Below are 16,267 nucleotides of genomic sequence, written 5' to 3'. Positions count from 1 at the left end.
TTTATAAATCAGTAAGTTCAGTCGCTCAGTTGTGTCCGACTCTTTGCGACCCCATGAATCGCAGCCAGGCTTCCCTGTTCATCACTAACTCCCAGAGTTTACTCAAACTCAGGTTCATCGAGTTGGTGATGCCGTCCAGCCATCTCATCCTCTGTCGTCCCCTTCTCCTCCTGCCCCCAACCCCTCCCAGCATCAGGGTCTTTTCCAATGAGTCAACTCTTTGCATCATGTGGCCAAAGTATTGGAGTTTCGGCTTCAGCATCAGTCCTTCCAATGAACACCCAGGACTGATCTCCTTTAGGATGGACTGGTTGGATCTCCTTGCAGTCCAAGGGACTCTCAAGAGTCTTCTCCAACACCACAGTTCAAAAGCATCAATTTTTTGAAACTCCGCTTTCTTCACAGTCCAACTCTCACATCCATACATGACCACTGGAAAAACCGTAGCCTTGACTAGATGGACGTTTGTGGACAAAATAATGCCCCTGCTTTTTAATATGCTGTCTAGGTTGGTCATAACTTTCCTTCTAAGGAGTAAACGTCTTTTAATTTCATGGCTGCAATCACCATCTGCAGTGATTTTGGAGCCCAGAAAAATAAAGTCTGACACTGTTTCCACTGTTTCCCCCTCTATTTCCCATGAGGTGATGGGACCGGATGCCATGATCTTAGTTTTCTGAATGTTGAGCTTTAAGCCAACTTTTTCCACTCTCCTCTTTCACTTTCATCGAGAGCCTGCTTAGTTCCTCTTCACTTTCTGCCATAAGGGTGGTGTCATCTGTGTATCTGAGGTGATTGATATTTCTCCTGGCAATCTTGATTCCAGCTTGCACTTCCTCCAGCCCAGCGTTTCTCATGATGTACTCAGCATATAAGTTAAACAAGCAGGGTGACAATATGCAGCCTTGACATACTCCTTTTCCTATTTGGAACCAGTCTGTTGTTCCATGTCCAGTTCTAACTGTTGCTTCCTGACCTGCATATAGGTTTCTCAAGAGGCAGGTCAGGTGGTCTGGTATTCCCATCTCTTTCAGAATTTTCTATGGTTTATTGTGATCTACACAGTCAAAGGCTTTTGCATAGCCAACAAGGCAGAAATAGATGTTTTTCTGTATCTCTCTTGCGTTTTTGATGATCCAGTGGATGTTGGCAATTTGATCTCTGGTTCCTCTGCCTTTTCTAAATCCAGCTTGAACATCTGGAAGTTCATGGTTCAGGTATTGCTGAAGCCTGGCTCCGAGAATTTTGAGCATTACTTTACTAGCATGTGAGATGAGTGCAATTGTGTGGTAGTTTGAGCATTCTTTGGGGTTGCCTTTCTTAGGGATTGGAATGAAAATGGACCTTTTCCAGTCCTGTGGCCACTGCTGAGTTTTCCAAATTTGCTGGCATATTGAGTGCAGCACTTTCACAGCATCATCTTTCAGGATTTGAAATAGCTCAACTGGAATTCCATCACCTCCACTTTGTTCGTAGTGATGCTTTCTAAGGTCCACTTGACTTCACATTCCAGGATATCTGGGTCTAGGTGCGTGATCACACCATCGTGGTTATCTGGGTCGTGAAGATCTTTTTTGTACAGTTCTTCTGTGTATTCTTGCCACTGCTTCTTAATATCTTCTGCTTCTGTTAGGTCCATACCATTTCTGTCCTTTATCGAACCCATCTTTGCATGGAATGTTCCCTTGGTATCTCTAATTTTATAAATAGTAGTGTATATATATCAATCCCAGTCTCCCAATTCATCCCATCCCCTTCTTTCCCCTTTGATATCCATATGTTTGTTCTCTATGTCTGTGTTTCTATTTCTGCTTTGTAAATAAGATAATCTATATTGAGTTTTTCAGATTCCATATATATGCATTAATATACAGTACTTGTTTTTCTTTTTCTGACTTACTTCACTCTGTATGAAAGTCTCTAGGTCCATTCACATCTCTACAAATGACCCAATTTCACTCTTTTTAATGGCTGAGTAATATTCCACTATATATATATATATATATATATGTATATATGAAATATATTCAAAGATATTTCCAGTATATATATATATATCAGTTCAGTCACACAGTCGTGCCCAACTCTCTGCGACCCCATGAACCGCAGCACGCCAGGCCTCCCTGTCCATCACCAACTCCTGGAGTTCACCCAAACCCATGTCCATTGAGTTGGTGATGCCATCCAACCATCTCATCCTCTGTCATCCCCTTCACCTCCTGCCCTCAATCTTTCCCAGCATCAGGATCTTTTCAAATGAGTCAGCTCTTTGCATCAGGTGGCCAAAAAGATTGAAGTTTCAGCTTCAGTATCAGTCCTTTCATTAAATATTCAGGACTGATTTCCTTTAGGATGGACTTGTTGGATCTCCTTGCATTCCAAGGGACTCTCAAGAGTCTTCTCCAACACCACAGTTCAAAAGCATCAATTCTTCAGTGCTCAGTTTTCTTTATAGTCCAAGTGTCACATTTATACATGACCACTGGAAAAACCATAGCTTTGACTAGATGGACCTTTGTTGACAAAATAATGTATCTGCTTTCTAATACACTCTCTAGGTTGGTCATAACTTTCCTTCCAAGGAGTAAGCGTCTTTATATGTACCACATCTTTTTTATCCATTCCTCATTGATGGACATCTACGTTGTTCCCATGGCTGTGTCTCTCCTTAATAACTATATCCAACCGTCTTCTGTCTTTCTTGCCTCCCTCCTCAGGACTCCTCAGTGGTGTCAGTGTTTCAGACATACTCCTTTGCATCCGTTTAGCTCAACCACTTCTCCTTAGCCACCAGAAGAGCTGATGTCAGAATTAGTACTTCAAAGGAGCTACCAAAAAAACTGACGTGAAACCAAAATGCCACAAATAAAGAATGGCTGAATGTAGGATACCTTTACTCAGTGGAAAAATGTTAAGTGGCCATAATAAATATAATAGAGAAATATGAAAAAATAGTTTTGATAAAATGTTAAATGAAAAAATACAATGCAACGTGTTATTTTTATTATAATTCAATTTATGTGTATGTCTATGGATGAAGACTGAAATAGAATATGTAAAACAAAAATAAGGATAAGAGGCTTATGGACGCTTCCTGATGGGAGAGACTGACTGAGGGGGAAACTTGTTCTTGTTCTGATGAACCATGCTTGGTAAATCTTTAATCCAATTTTCTGTTGATGGGTGGGGCTGTGTTCCCTCTCTGTTGTTTGACCTAAGGCCATGACTGCAGCCATGAAATTAAAAGACACTTACTCCTTGGAAGGAAAGTTATGACCAACCTAGATAGCATATTAAAAAGCAGAGACATTACTTTGCCAACAAAGGTCCATCTGGTCAAGGCTATGGTTTTTCCAGTAGTCATGTATGGATGTGAGATTTAGACTATAAAGAAAGCTGAGAAGCAAAGAATTGATGCTTTTGAACTATGGTGTTGGAAAAGACTTTTGAGAGTCACTTGGACTGCAAGGAGATCCAACCAGTCCATCCTAAAGGAAATCAGTCCTGAATATTCATTGGAAGGACTGATGTTGAAGCTGAAACTCCAATATGCTGGCCATCTGATGTGAAGAACTGACTCATTGGAAAAGACCCTGATGCTGGGAAAGATTGAAGGCAGGGGGAGAAGAGGACAATAGAGGATGAGATGGTTGGATGGCATTATTTTTCAGGGCTCCAAAATCACTGCAGATGGTGATTGCAGCCATGAAATTAAAAGACGATTACTCCTTGGAAGGAAAGTTATGACCAACCTAGACAGCCTATTAAAAAGCAGGGACATTACTTTGTCCACAAAGGTCTGTCTAGTCAAGGCTATAGTTTTTCCAGTAGTCATGGAAAAATGACAGATTGAGGGCAGGAAGAGAAGGGGATGACAGAGGATGAGATGGTTGGATGGCATCACTGACTCAGTGGACTTGGGTTTGGATAGACTCCGGCAATTGGTGATGGACTGGGAGGCCTGGTGTGCTGCGATTCATGGGGTCACAAGGAGTCGGACATGACTGAGCGACTGAACAGAACTGAACTGATGGTTCAGGTAATGAAGATAATGGAAACCTCCTTCAAAAGGCCCCATGGACACACCGCTGCACTCAGTGCTCCCGAACCTGCAGCAGGCCATCGCCGACCCACGCCTCCACTGGAGACTGCTGGACACTCATGGGCAAGTCGGGGTCATTCTCTTGTGGGGTCACTGCTCCTTTCTCCTGGGTCCTGGTGTGCACAAGCTTTTGTTTGTGCCCTGAGAGAGTCTGTTTCCCCAGTCCTGTATAAGTCTGGTAGCTCTATGGTGGGGTTAATAGTGACCTCCTCCAAGAGAGCTTATGCCATACCCAGGTCTGCTGCACCCAGAGCCCCTGCCCCTGTGGCAGGCCACTGCTGACCCGTACATCTGCAGGAGACACTCAAACACAGTTCTGGCTCAATCTCTGTGGGGTCTCTGGGTCTTGGTACACATAAGTTTTGTTTGAGCTTACTGAATGTCTCTGGAAGGTATGGGGTTTGACTCTAAACACGATTTTTCCCTCCTACCATCTTGCTGGGGCTTCTCCTTTGCCCTTGGGCATGGGGTATCTTTTTTTGGTGACAGCCAACATTCTCCTGTCGATGACTGTTCAGCAGCAAATTGTAATTTTGAGGTTCCCACAGGAGAAGATGAGCACACGTCTTTCTACTCCGTCATCTTGTATGTAAGACATTTTAGGAATCAGTGAACTAAAACGGACTGCAATGGGTGAATTTAAATCAGATGACCATTGTATCTACTACTATGGGCAAGCATCTCTTAGAAGAAATGGAGTAGCCATCACAGTCAACAATAGAGTCTGAAATGTAGTACTTGGATGCAATCTCAAAAAATGACAGAATGATCTCTCTTCGTTTGCAAGGCAAACCATTCAATATCATGGTAATCCCCATGGTATTACTGGTATGCCCCAACCAGGAATACTGAAGAAGTTGAATTTGAACAGTTCTATGAAGACCCACAAGACCTTCTAAAACTAACACCTCCAAAAAATGTCCTTTTCATTATAGGGGACTGGAATCCAAAAGGAGGAAGTCAAGAGATACCTGGAGTGGCAGGCAAATTTGGCCTTGGAGTACAAAACAAAGCAGGTCAAAGGCTAATAGAGTTTTGCCAAGAGAAAAACTGGTCATAGAAAACACCATCTTCCAACAACACAAGAGAAGACTCTACACATGGACATCACCAATGATCAATACCAAAATCAGATTGATTATATTATTTGCAGCCAAAGATGGAGAAGCTCTATACAGTCAGCAAAAACAAGGCCAGGAGCTGACTGTGGCTCAGATCATGAACTCCTTATTGCCAAATTCAGACTTAAATTGGAGAAAGTAGGGAAAACCACTAGACCATTTAGATAGGACCTAAATCAAATCCCTTATGATTATACAGTGGAAGTGACAAATAGATTCAAGGAATTATATCTGATAGGCAGAGTTCCTGAAGAACTATGGATGGAGGTTCATGATATTGTATAGGAGGCAGAGATCAAGATCTTCCCCAAGAAAAAGAAAAGCAAAAAGGCAAAATGGTTGTCTAAGGAGGCCTGACAAATAGCTGTGAAAAGAAGAGAAGCAAAAAGCAAAGGAGAAAAGGAAAGGCAAACCCATTTAAATGCAGAGTTTCAAAGAATAGCAAGGAAAAATAAGAAAGCCCCCCTCAGTGATAAATGTAAAGAAATAGAGGAAAACGATAGAATGGGAAAGATTAGAGATCTCTTCAAGAAAATTAGAGATACCAAGGGAACATTCCATGCAAAGATGGCCACAATGAAGGACAGAAATGGTATGGACTTATCAGAAGCAGACGATATTAAGAAAAGGTGGCAAGAATACACACAAGAACTATACAAGAAAGATCTTCATGACCCAGATAACCACAATGGTGTAATCACTCACCTAGAGACAGACATCCTGAAATGCAAAGTCAAGAGGGCCTTAGGAAGCATCACTATAAACAAAGCTAGTGGAGGTGATGGAATTCCAGTTGAGCTATTTCAAATCCTGAAAGATGATGCTGTGAAAGTGCTGCACTCAATATGCCAGCAAATTTGGAAAACTCAGCAATGGCCACAGGACTGAAAAAGTTCAAATTTCATCCCAATCCCAAAGAAAAGCAATGTCAAAGAATGTTTAAACTACCACACAATTGCACACATCTCACAGGCTAGCAAGATAATGCTCAAAATTCTCCAAGCCAGGCTTCAACAGTACATGAACTGTGAACTTTCAGATGTTCAAGCTGGATTTAGAAAAGGCAGAGGAACCAGAGATCAAATTGCCAACATTCATTGGATCATCGAAAAAGCAAGAGAGTTCTGGAAAAACATCTACTTCTGCTTTATTGACTATGCCAAAGCCTTTGACTGTGTGAATCACAACAAACTGTGGAAAATTCTTCAAGAGATGGAAACCAGACCACCTGACCTACTTCCTGAGAAATCTGTATGAAGGTCAAGAAGCAACAGTTAGAACTGGATATGGTACAACAGACTGGTTCTAAATCAGGAAAGGAGTATATTGAGGCTGTATTTTGTCACCGTGCTTATTTAACTTATATTCAGAGTACATCATGAGAAATTCTGGGCTGGATGAAGCACAAGCTGCAATCAAGATTGCCAGGAGAATTATCAGTAGCCTCAGATATGCAGATAACACCACCCATATGGCAGAAAGCGAAGAAGAACTCAGGAGCCTCTTGATGAAAGTGAAAGAGGACAGTGAAAAAGCTGCCTTGAAATAACATTCCCAGAACTAAGATCATGGCATCTGGTCCCATCACTTCATGGGAAATAGATTGGGAAACAATGACAGACTTTATTTTGGGGTTCTCCAAAATCACTGCAGATGGTGACTGCAGCCATGAAATTAAAAGACACTTGCTTCTTGAAAGAAAAGCTATGACCAACCTAGACAGCATATTAAAAAGCAGAGACATTACTTTGTCAACAAAGGTCCGTCTAGTCAAAGCTATGGTTTTTCCAATGGTCATGTATGGATGTGAGAGTTGGACTATAAAGAAAGCTGAGCATCAAAGAATTGATGCTTCTGAACTGTGGTGCTGGAGAAGACTCTTGAGAGTCCCTTGAACTGCAAGGAGATCCAACCAGTCCATCCTAAAGGAAATCAGTCCTGGGTATTCATTGGAAGGACTGATGTTGAAGCCGAAACTCCAATACTTTGTCCACCTGATTTGAAGAACTGACTCATTGGAAAAGAGCCTGATGCTGGATAAGACTGAAGGTGGGAGGAAAAGGGGACAACAGAGGATGAGATGATTGGATGGCATCACTGACTCGATAGATATGAATTTGGGTAAGCTCTGGGAGTTGATGATGGACGGGGAAGCCTGGTGTGCTGCAGTCCATGGGGTCGCAAAGAATCAGACTTGACTGAGTGACTGAACTGAACTGAAAACAAGAATACAGATGATTCAGATGATGAGATTATCAGAAATGTAAAACATTTCTGTAAAGATGCCATGCTCTTTTGATAATAATCCCCACTTTTGATGTAGTCTCTGATTTATCCCTTTTCTCCCCAACCCAAATGATTACTACTTTTAGTAACATGGCTCTTTCAGTGTTAGACTGAGATTACTTTCTTTCACTTTAGAATTTGGAAGATCTAGAAATTCCATCTTGAAGAAAATGATGATCAGGATACAAAATGAATTGCCATAAAGAAAAGGTTATCACTTAGGTTAAATTTATGAATAGCATTTCTAATCGGTTCTCATTCTTTTAATAATTTAGACTTTAGGTTTTTTAACTTGTCAAATTTATAAGTTAACTAGAAAGAAAATCTCTTTCTCTTCATTGCCTTTTTCTCCATATACTCTGTAAATGAAGGGAATCCTAGAAAAGGCAGTGGGAACACTCCTCTCTAAGGACAAAGATCTGAATGTTTTATTTGTTCTCTTTCTGTGGGATTAGGTGTCTTTCAGAGTAGCTGCTGTTTAAGACAGGGTGAAAGAAGCTTCCTTAGACTAACAAGCGCCTTGCTTTCCTTCGGGAGAAAAGTGTCATAAGTGCATCACAGCTAATTTTGTCTAATTGCTCTTCCCAATATTAGCCTTCTTTGACACTGCAGTAGGGTCTCTGGAGTGCGCTTCAAGGGTGTTCCTTGGGTTTGGTCTAGTGAAGACCACACTGGCCTGAGTTAAGGAGTCTCAGTTCCATCAGATCTGCCTCTCCTGCTTCTTGGGCTGAAGGGTCAGGGATTCAGGCATTTGAGACACTGGGTCTGATGCTAAACACCAGGCTGTTTGTCTCCTTGCTCACAACAGGGGTAAGGCAAGACCTTCTGAGTTTCAAGCTTTCCCAGAGGCATGCGGTTTTCTTTCTAGATCCAGCCCTGCTGGATTGTTAATTCTGAGAATGCAAAAGAACTTCATACCATGAATGCGGTACCTCAGTGCCAGAGCTAAGCCTGTCCTGAGCTGAAAATGGAATGGTTCAATGTTGCATGCAGGTTATTAAAGATTCTGCTTACTTTACAACGGTCTGTTAACAGCTCTAATGTCTTTAACATGTGCAGCCTATTGACTTTTAAGTAACATTTTATTGAAGTAACTGCCGCGCTTATTAGCCCGTAAGATTTACGCTTCATTTTCAGTCCTGAATCTGGTGAAGGGGGCAGCTTTCTCTTCGCTGGTGAGGCAGGAGCCTCGTGAGATAAGAGATACTCAGTGTGAGTGGGAACATCTGTGGTGCAGTCGGGTCGGAAGAGAAGCAGCTCGTCTCTTAGGATTTGGAGGGTGCTAAAGGTCACAGAGAAACAATCACATCTTCATTAATGGGACTGAAATTCAGAGGAAAAAATATTTGCAGATGTGGCCAGTGTGAATGGCTTGTGTCGTGGTTGTACTGTTTTATGGTGTCAGGTGGATAGTTAATTTCAATGAGTGCGAAATTTCACATAAGTGAACATGCAGAGAACCACCAGGACTGACACCTGAATGTTCCATGCTGCCTTTACTGAGGCATTTTAGAAAAATAAGAAATTTCCCCATGTGGTATCTTCTCACTGCTGCTGTTGGCTCTTGGAAACACAAAGGATTATGCTGATCTACATGTACAGATCATTGTGCATAAAATAAGTCTACATGCAAATTTGCAAAAATCTACAAAAACATCACAAAAAGGAATATTGGCATTCACTTGATCCCAGGATTTTGGGGGTCTGTAGGACATGAAAGGAAACTTCAGTGCATTTATAACAAGTTTTGATTTTATGTAAAATGCATTAGACACATGTTTGTAAACAGATGAATAGCTACATAGTTTTTCTTGTATTTTCTTTACATTTGAGGAAAACAGTCATGTACAAATGTGAGTTTATTTAATGAAAGAGAATCTTTCACATAACTGCACTGTGCTCCATATAACAGGGTGACGGTGAAATCTTCAGATGGCTTTGGTAAAGAACACAGAATGAAGAGAGCAAAAACCAGTTCATCAGGAAAGGCATAAATATGACTTTCGCAATGATCTGAAGTTTTATGGTCTAGGGAAAACTCTATATTTCTCATCTCATTTTTCAAACTGTGACTCAGAAATCAGCTGAAGGACCCAAGCACAAGGCATGGTTTTCTCATAACTTTTCCAGACCAGAGATAAAGCATTCTTGAACATTTATGGTAGAAAGTGAAAGGCTGATAAGAAGCCCTCAGCTAAAGCTGGGCCAGTACTCTTTTTTTTTTTTTTTTTTTGACCATATAGTCGCTTAAAGGACTGGGAGTTTGTGATTAGCAGATTATTATACATAGGATGGATAAAAAACAAGGTCCTATTGTACAGCACTGGGCCAGTACTCTTTCTTCTGCTTTGACATCGTCTCTTCCTTTCTGAGAATTCCCATCATCCATGCATGAACTGATGGAGCAAAACTGTCTGTCTTAGCCTCAGGGCTTAAATTACCAGCTTTTCAGGTCTGCAGAGACTTTGAGAAATGTACTAATATATTCACAACAGGAGGAAAGTGCCAACAGAAACAGATCCTGAATTAGTTCCCAAACAGGATGACAAAAAACGTCCACCCGGACCACACACAACTCAGCCGCGTTGCACGGGGGTCCTGCAACATACACTTGTTTGGCTTCACCCACCTATCAGCAGCCCCGAGCGCTTCACGTGGGGACTGGATAGCTCCTGCCACTTAATTAAATTTTGCACTTAGCTCAGCGACTCAGAATCTGTGTTGTTAAAAAGTATATATTTCTTCCAAGCAGTTCAGTTTTCAAGGGATGTTTCCTTTAAGAAAAAATAAAAGGGGTGAGGGGTTGGGGGCAGGGGCAGTGTGGAAACAAGAAAGTTACATTGAGGCTCTGACATTGTGCCCTGTTGTACGTATCTCTGTGCAAAATCTGCATTTTCATATTAAAAATTTTTAGAGCAGTTTTAAAATTTTTTATAGCAGTTTTAAAAAATTTTTTTAAATTGAAGTTTAGTTGGTTTACAAGGTTGCGTTAATTTTGGGTATAGAGCAAAGTGCTTCTTTGCTCTATATATACAGATATATTCTTTATCATATTCTTTTTTCCATTGTAGTTTATTACAAGATATTGAATATAATTCCCTCTGCCCTACAGTAGGTCCTTATTGTTTATCTGTTTTATATATAGTAGTATGTATGGAAGCAGTTTTTTAAAATTTAAGAATAGAGCAGTTTTTTTTAAAAAAAGAGAAATATATGTGCAATCGTTTACAAGGTAAAAAAGTACTGAAGTAAGACTAAAGCAAGACCTTCCTATTGTAAAAACCTGGAAAGTCAATACAAATTTAATAAAAATCTGTTTCTAGCATGCTCTTTTCTGGAAATAGAATCTTTTAAAGAGATTTGAAATCTGGGCTGGAATCAACCGAGAGAACTTTTCATACTCAGATCGTATACCCTGAAAACGTGATCCTAACCAGAGCAAGCAAAGCAAAGCTCTAACCAAAATAACTGAAAAAAAGATCCTGAATCTAGCTGCTTTGCCTAAAAAATCTAAGTATTATAGGCACAAAAATGAAGTGCTAGGTACTTGAAAACATCTGTAATGTCTTCTTTAACTTTTGATTAATTGTAGATGTGTCCCATGTGAAAACGACTGATATAAGGCTGAGAAGATTGGTGATTATAAATTCCAAACATTTCAGAACCTTGATTTGGGTTTTTTCACCCCTGGTAATGCTTTAGTCCCAACACCTTTAATAAAATCAAGGTGACAGACCATGAAAACATTTACTTCAGAACTACAAGCAAATATGATACTATTGTTGAAAGATGCCTGAGGGCACATGGGCCAGCGATTCGCAGAAGAGGAGTCTGTGGAGGTGGTGGAGGTGTGCGGTAGCCCCGCGTAGGAGACCCCGGGGTCTGCACAAGGACTGCGAGGCTTTGAAATTTTAAACCGGCTAAAAGAGAAGACGCCTGAGAGCAAATCCTACACAGATCACAGGAAAGAGAGTGTTATCCAAAAGCATATTTATTCTCTCATAAAAATTGGATTTCCCCCCTGATTTTAAGTAAAATGTGGTTTCATAAATTAATGCCTATGCCACATGAAGGAGGCTGAAACGTGACCATGAAATTTTTTTCACCCCGCGCAGTTCACAACTCACGCTTCATCCACCATCCAGCCCAGACCTCGAAAATGCCAACAGGCAATTTCACAGCTAACTAAAAAACATTGATCGTTAAATAACAGAATCTCTCAGACTTCCAAATAGTGTATTTCACAAAACCACAGAGAAATAGTTTTGTAACTTCCTGGATGGAAATCGGAGAGTGATAAAACCTAGATCATTTCAGGGATCTGAGAATATCTATTTAGCCATTCTAGTGTTATCTAAGAAAAGAATAGGCTCTGATCCACATCCATCATGATGTTCTCCCATATTTTTATTGGCTAAAAGTAGATAGAAAAATCAGAGTGCATTTATTTCGTAATGTTTTGATCAGTGTTTAGTTTCTGAACATATTCTTTTTTAATTTATTTTCTGCTGTGTTGTGATAACTTTCTGAAAAAACCCCTATGTTTAATGAAGTTTGAACATACTGCACTCCAGGGATTTCTGAATGCCAAATATTTGGATATTTCCCAAAGAAGGATTAGTCTATAGAGAACTGAGGTCTGATGTTGCACAAGTAGAGTGATTGCATAAGGGAAAAAAAAAATACTATGTTTCTTGAGAAAGTGACTATAGAATTTCTTATCTTGCTACATCAAATTAAGTCTAAAAGTTGTTGCATTTGTTCTCACATGACCAAAAAAAAAAATCATTTCTTTCTTATAATCTTATGTTAAAATTTCATCAAATTGTATAATGGGGGTTATATCTGATAAAGAAATGAATTGTACACAAATGAAAAATGTTATTTGAAACACATAAAAACAGTTGTTTAACAGTGATGCTTATTTTTATTTTTGATGCTTATTTTTAAATGTTTAAATCATCAAAAATGTGGGAGGTCAGTTCTAATTTTAAGTCCATGCAGATGCTATAAGGGTGTCATAAAGAAATGTGAGCTACTATGTATGTTCATAGATCTTACTCCCATACCTTTCTCTCTCACACTATTAAATAGCATGTTAGGTAATTCTAGTGGAAGCTTAGAGTTCCACTGTACAGAACTATGGATACTGTGTTATCTCTAATGGGAATTATCTTAATTTGAAACAATAGCATATTAATCCAATCCTACATTAGATGACTAACTTTATTAATAAAATTATGTACTACCATCTCTTCTCTTGTTAACTAAATTATGTGAAATTTTGTCAATTGTAATCAGTATTCTATAAAATTATACATTATCTACTAATCTTTATGATTACAATTGGTACTATTAAAAACTGTTAAAATTATTTTAAAGATTCATTTCTATGGGTGCTTGGGTGTGTATGTATGAAATTATGCTGTCTCTGCATGAAAAGAAAAAGCATTCCATTTATCTAAGAACTCAACATCATTATTGGCTTTTAAGTTCAAAATAGATGAGAATGAAGAATGATTTGAGTATTGCAGGAAAAATAAACAATAAAAATACATTTCTTATACAAACCACCAGAATCATGACAATTTCTTTTCAAACAACCTTATTTTTATTGTTAATCATATTAAAGCAACCATATGAGTCTCTCTAGGGAGTTGGGTCTTAAAAAAACTTAATGACTTTGTAGATGGCAAAATGTTCTTTACCCATCACTCAGTTCTTAATTTAAAGAAGGCATTTGATTTCTCCACCCTCCATAGTTACTGATATCACAGAGCCTGTTTGGCTTTCAGGAGCTTCATGGAAAACACAGCCATGTGATAAACGTGTGGAGAACTTTATCATTTTCAAAGTGTTTTCACACACAAAATCTTGAGAGGCTGGCAGAGTTTCCATGCTGTTCTACAGATGAGAACACCAAGATACAGGACAGTTGAGTAATCTCCAATAGGTTCCAGATCTTAGTAACTGAATTGGAAAAACAATTCAAGTTTTAAGACATCTAGCCTAGATTTAGTGATTTTTAAAGACCATGCATGCTTGTGCCCACTCCCCAAAGCCTAGAAAACCTTCATACCAGCAATAATATAAATGCATTTTAATATCTTTCTTCCCATTTTAATATCTTTCTAATTCTAGTTGCATATTTTAATGTTTATGAACAGAGAAGAATCACTCACACAAAATGTGTCTAAAATTTTTTAACAATGGAGCATATTGACCTGGGGGATGAAAGTTGGAGCTGGAGCCAGTGAACATTTGTGCTGTCTGGGTCCAAGTCAAAGTGGCCATCATCATTCTGGAAGGCTCAGGTTCTCGGTTTTATCCCACAGCAGTGTGGCTCTGGTCAAGGTTAAATGCTAGTTGTACCACTGCAGCTCTGCATCTGGGAAGGCTGCTCGGTCTTCTTCAGCCTTGGCTTCCTCATCTCTAAAATGATGACAGTAATACCTCACTTTTGGGATTTTTGTGAACATAAGGTAATGGAAGTAAAGCAATTAAACTGTGCTATTAATTTTCCAGGGCGTCCATAACATGTATGGCACCTAACTAGGTGAATTAAAATAACATTGTTGGGAATTTCTGGTAACTGAGTGATTAGTACACTGCAGTTTCACTGCTCAGGATGAGGGTTCAATCTCTGGTCAGGGAAGATCCTGCAAACTGTGCAATGGGTCCAAATATACAGATATGGGTTTTCCTGGTAACTCAGTTGGTAAAGAATCTGCCTGCAATGCAGGACACCCTGGCTTGACTCCTGGGTTGGGAAGATCCCCTAGAGAAGGGATAGGCTACCCACTCCAGTATTCATGGGCTTCCCTGATGGCTCAGACAATAAAGAATCTGCTTGCAATGTAGGAGACCTGGGTTCAGTCTCTGGATTGGGAAGATCCCCTGGAGGAGGGCATGGCAACCCACTCCAGTATTCTTGCCTAGTGAACCCTCATGGACAGAGGAGCCTGGCAGGCTATAGTCTGTGGGGTCACAAAGAGTGGGACACAATTGAGCAGCTAAGCATAGCATATACGTATGTATGTATGTATGTAGCACTGTTCCCTGACAGCTATGGAGACCAGAAGACTGAAATTAAAGTATGATCAAGGCCACACTCTCTCAAACACTCTAGAGGGTACTCCTTCCTTGCCTCTTCCAGCTTCTGGTGCCCCAAGCATTCCTTGGCTATATAACTCCTATCTCTGCCTCTTTCTTCAGATGACTTTCTTTTGTCTCCATGTCAAATCTCCCTCTGCCTTTCACTTATAAGGACACCCGTCACTGAATGTAGGGCCCACACAGATAACCCAGGATGATCTCATCTTGAGATCCTTATGAATAATTACATCTTATTAATAATTAATAACTACCCCTTTCAAATAAATGTCACATTCATTAAGAGGTAGACACATCTTTCTAGGTGATTACCATTCAATCCATTACATACTGTGCTGGGAACAAACCCTTGCGTCCACTATTATCCCTGATTTAGACCATAAAATGTGGTCAATTCTAGAGTGATTAGTCCAGTGGTCCTGGGTTTGATGGCATGTCAGGATCACTGGGGGCATCTTTTAAAATTCCAAAATCTGGGCTGCATTGTAGACCAAAGTCAGACTCCCTGGGGGTAGAACACAGCATCTGTATTTTTCAAAGTTCTTCAGGTGATTCCAAAGTGCAAATTTAGGAACTATGAGATAAGGGCACAAGTGGAGGCTGGTCATAGAGATCCTGGGTTTTCTGAATTAATCCAGAAACTTTGGGTTTTATCTATTAGCAACTCTAGTACTCTGGGATATAGCAAGACCCTGTGGGGCACCTAGGCACAAAAGGTTTTCTGGGTCCCTCATTTCTGATTACAGGAAATAGTCTTCTTTTGACCTCCATGACCTTCCCTGAGTTCTAACTGGGCAGATTCCTACAGCTGCTAATTATGGAAGGAAGTGAATGCAGAGACAAGGGAGAAGCAGTCAAAAGAAACAATAGTACAGCCTTGGGCAAGGGTCCTGGTTCCCCCTGAAGGGATATAAATAATATCTTTGAGCTGTTTTGCAGATACTGAACCCCTACCAGGTGTGAGATATTAACTAAATGCTGCCCACAAGACCTATTGGATCCAGAAAGTCAAAGACGCCGACTCCTACTTATCTCATGACCAACCAATCAGAAAAATGTCTACAAGCTTATCATGTTCTTCTTGAACCATTGCTATAAAACTCACTACGCCTCCAGGTTGGGACACACAGTTTTGAGGGCAGCCCGCTGTGGCTCCCTTTGCTTGGCAAAGCAATAAAGCTATTCTTTTCTGCTTCACCCCAAACTCAGTCTCTGAGATTTATTCTCTTTGGGGGTACAGAGATGGGATTCGGCTTCAGTAGGAACACAGATGAATTTATTGTTTCATCAGCTCACCCATGCAAATCAAGGTGTTCCTGCAGCCATTTCTGCCTGTCTTTGTGCCAACTCTCATCTGCAAGAGCAGAGTTTAATACAAAGGTCTAAAGCGGGACTTGATGGAAACTTACAAGATAAATCAAGCTCAAACTGCATTACCTACTTGATTCAAGAGTACTCTTTGCAATGGGACTGGATCTAGACATAACCTTTTGTCTCCAAATCTAAATTATATGAAGGCTTTAGGCAGTGTGAGGAGCACTGCATTTCTGGAAGAATCCTTTCCTAAAGTTCCTAAACACTTTGTGCGTATAAAAACAACTTGATATTTTTTGCAAGAGCTCTCAGAGTGTTAGTATAGGTGACG

The sequence above is a fragment of the Dama dama genome, chromosome 26, assembly GCF_033118175.1.
Source record: "Dama dama isolate Ldn47 chromosome 26, ASM3311817v1, whole genome shotgun sequence".
In the NCBI taxonomy this organism is placed as follows: Eukaryota; Metazoa; Chordata; class Mammalia; order Artiodactyla; family Cervidae; genus Dama; species Dama dama.
Note: the sequence above shows the minus strand (reverse complement) of the source record.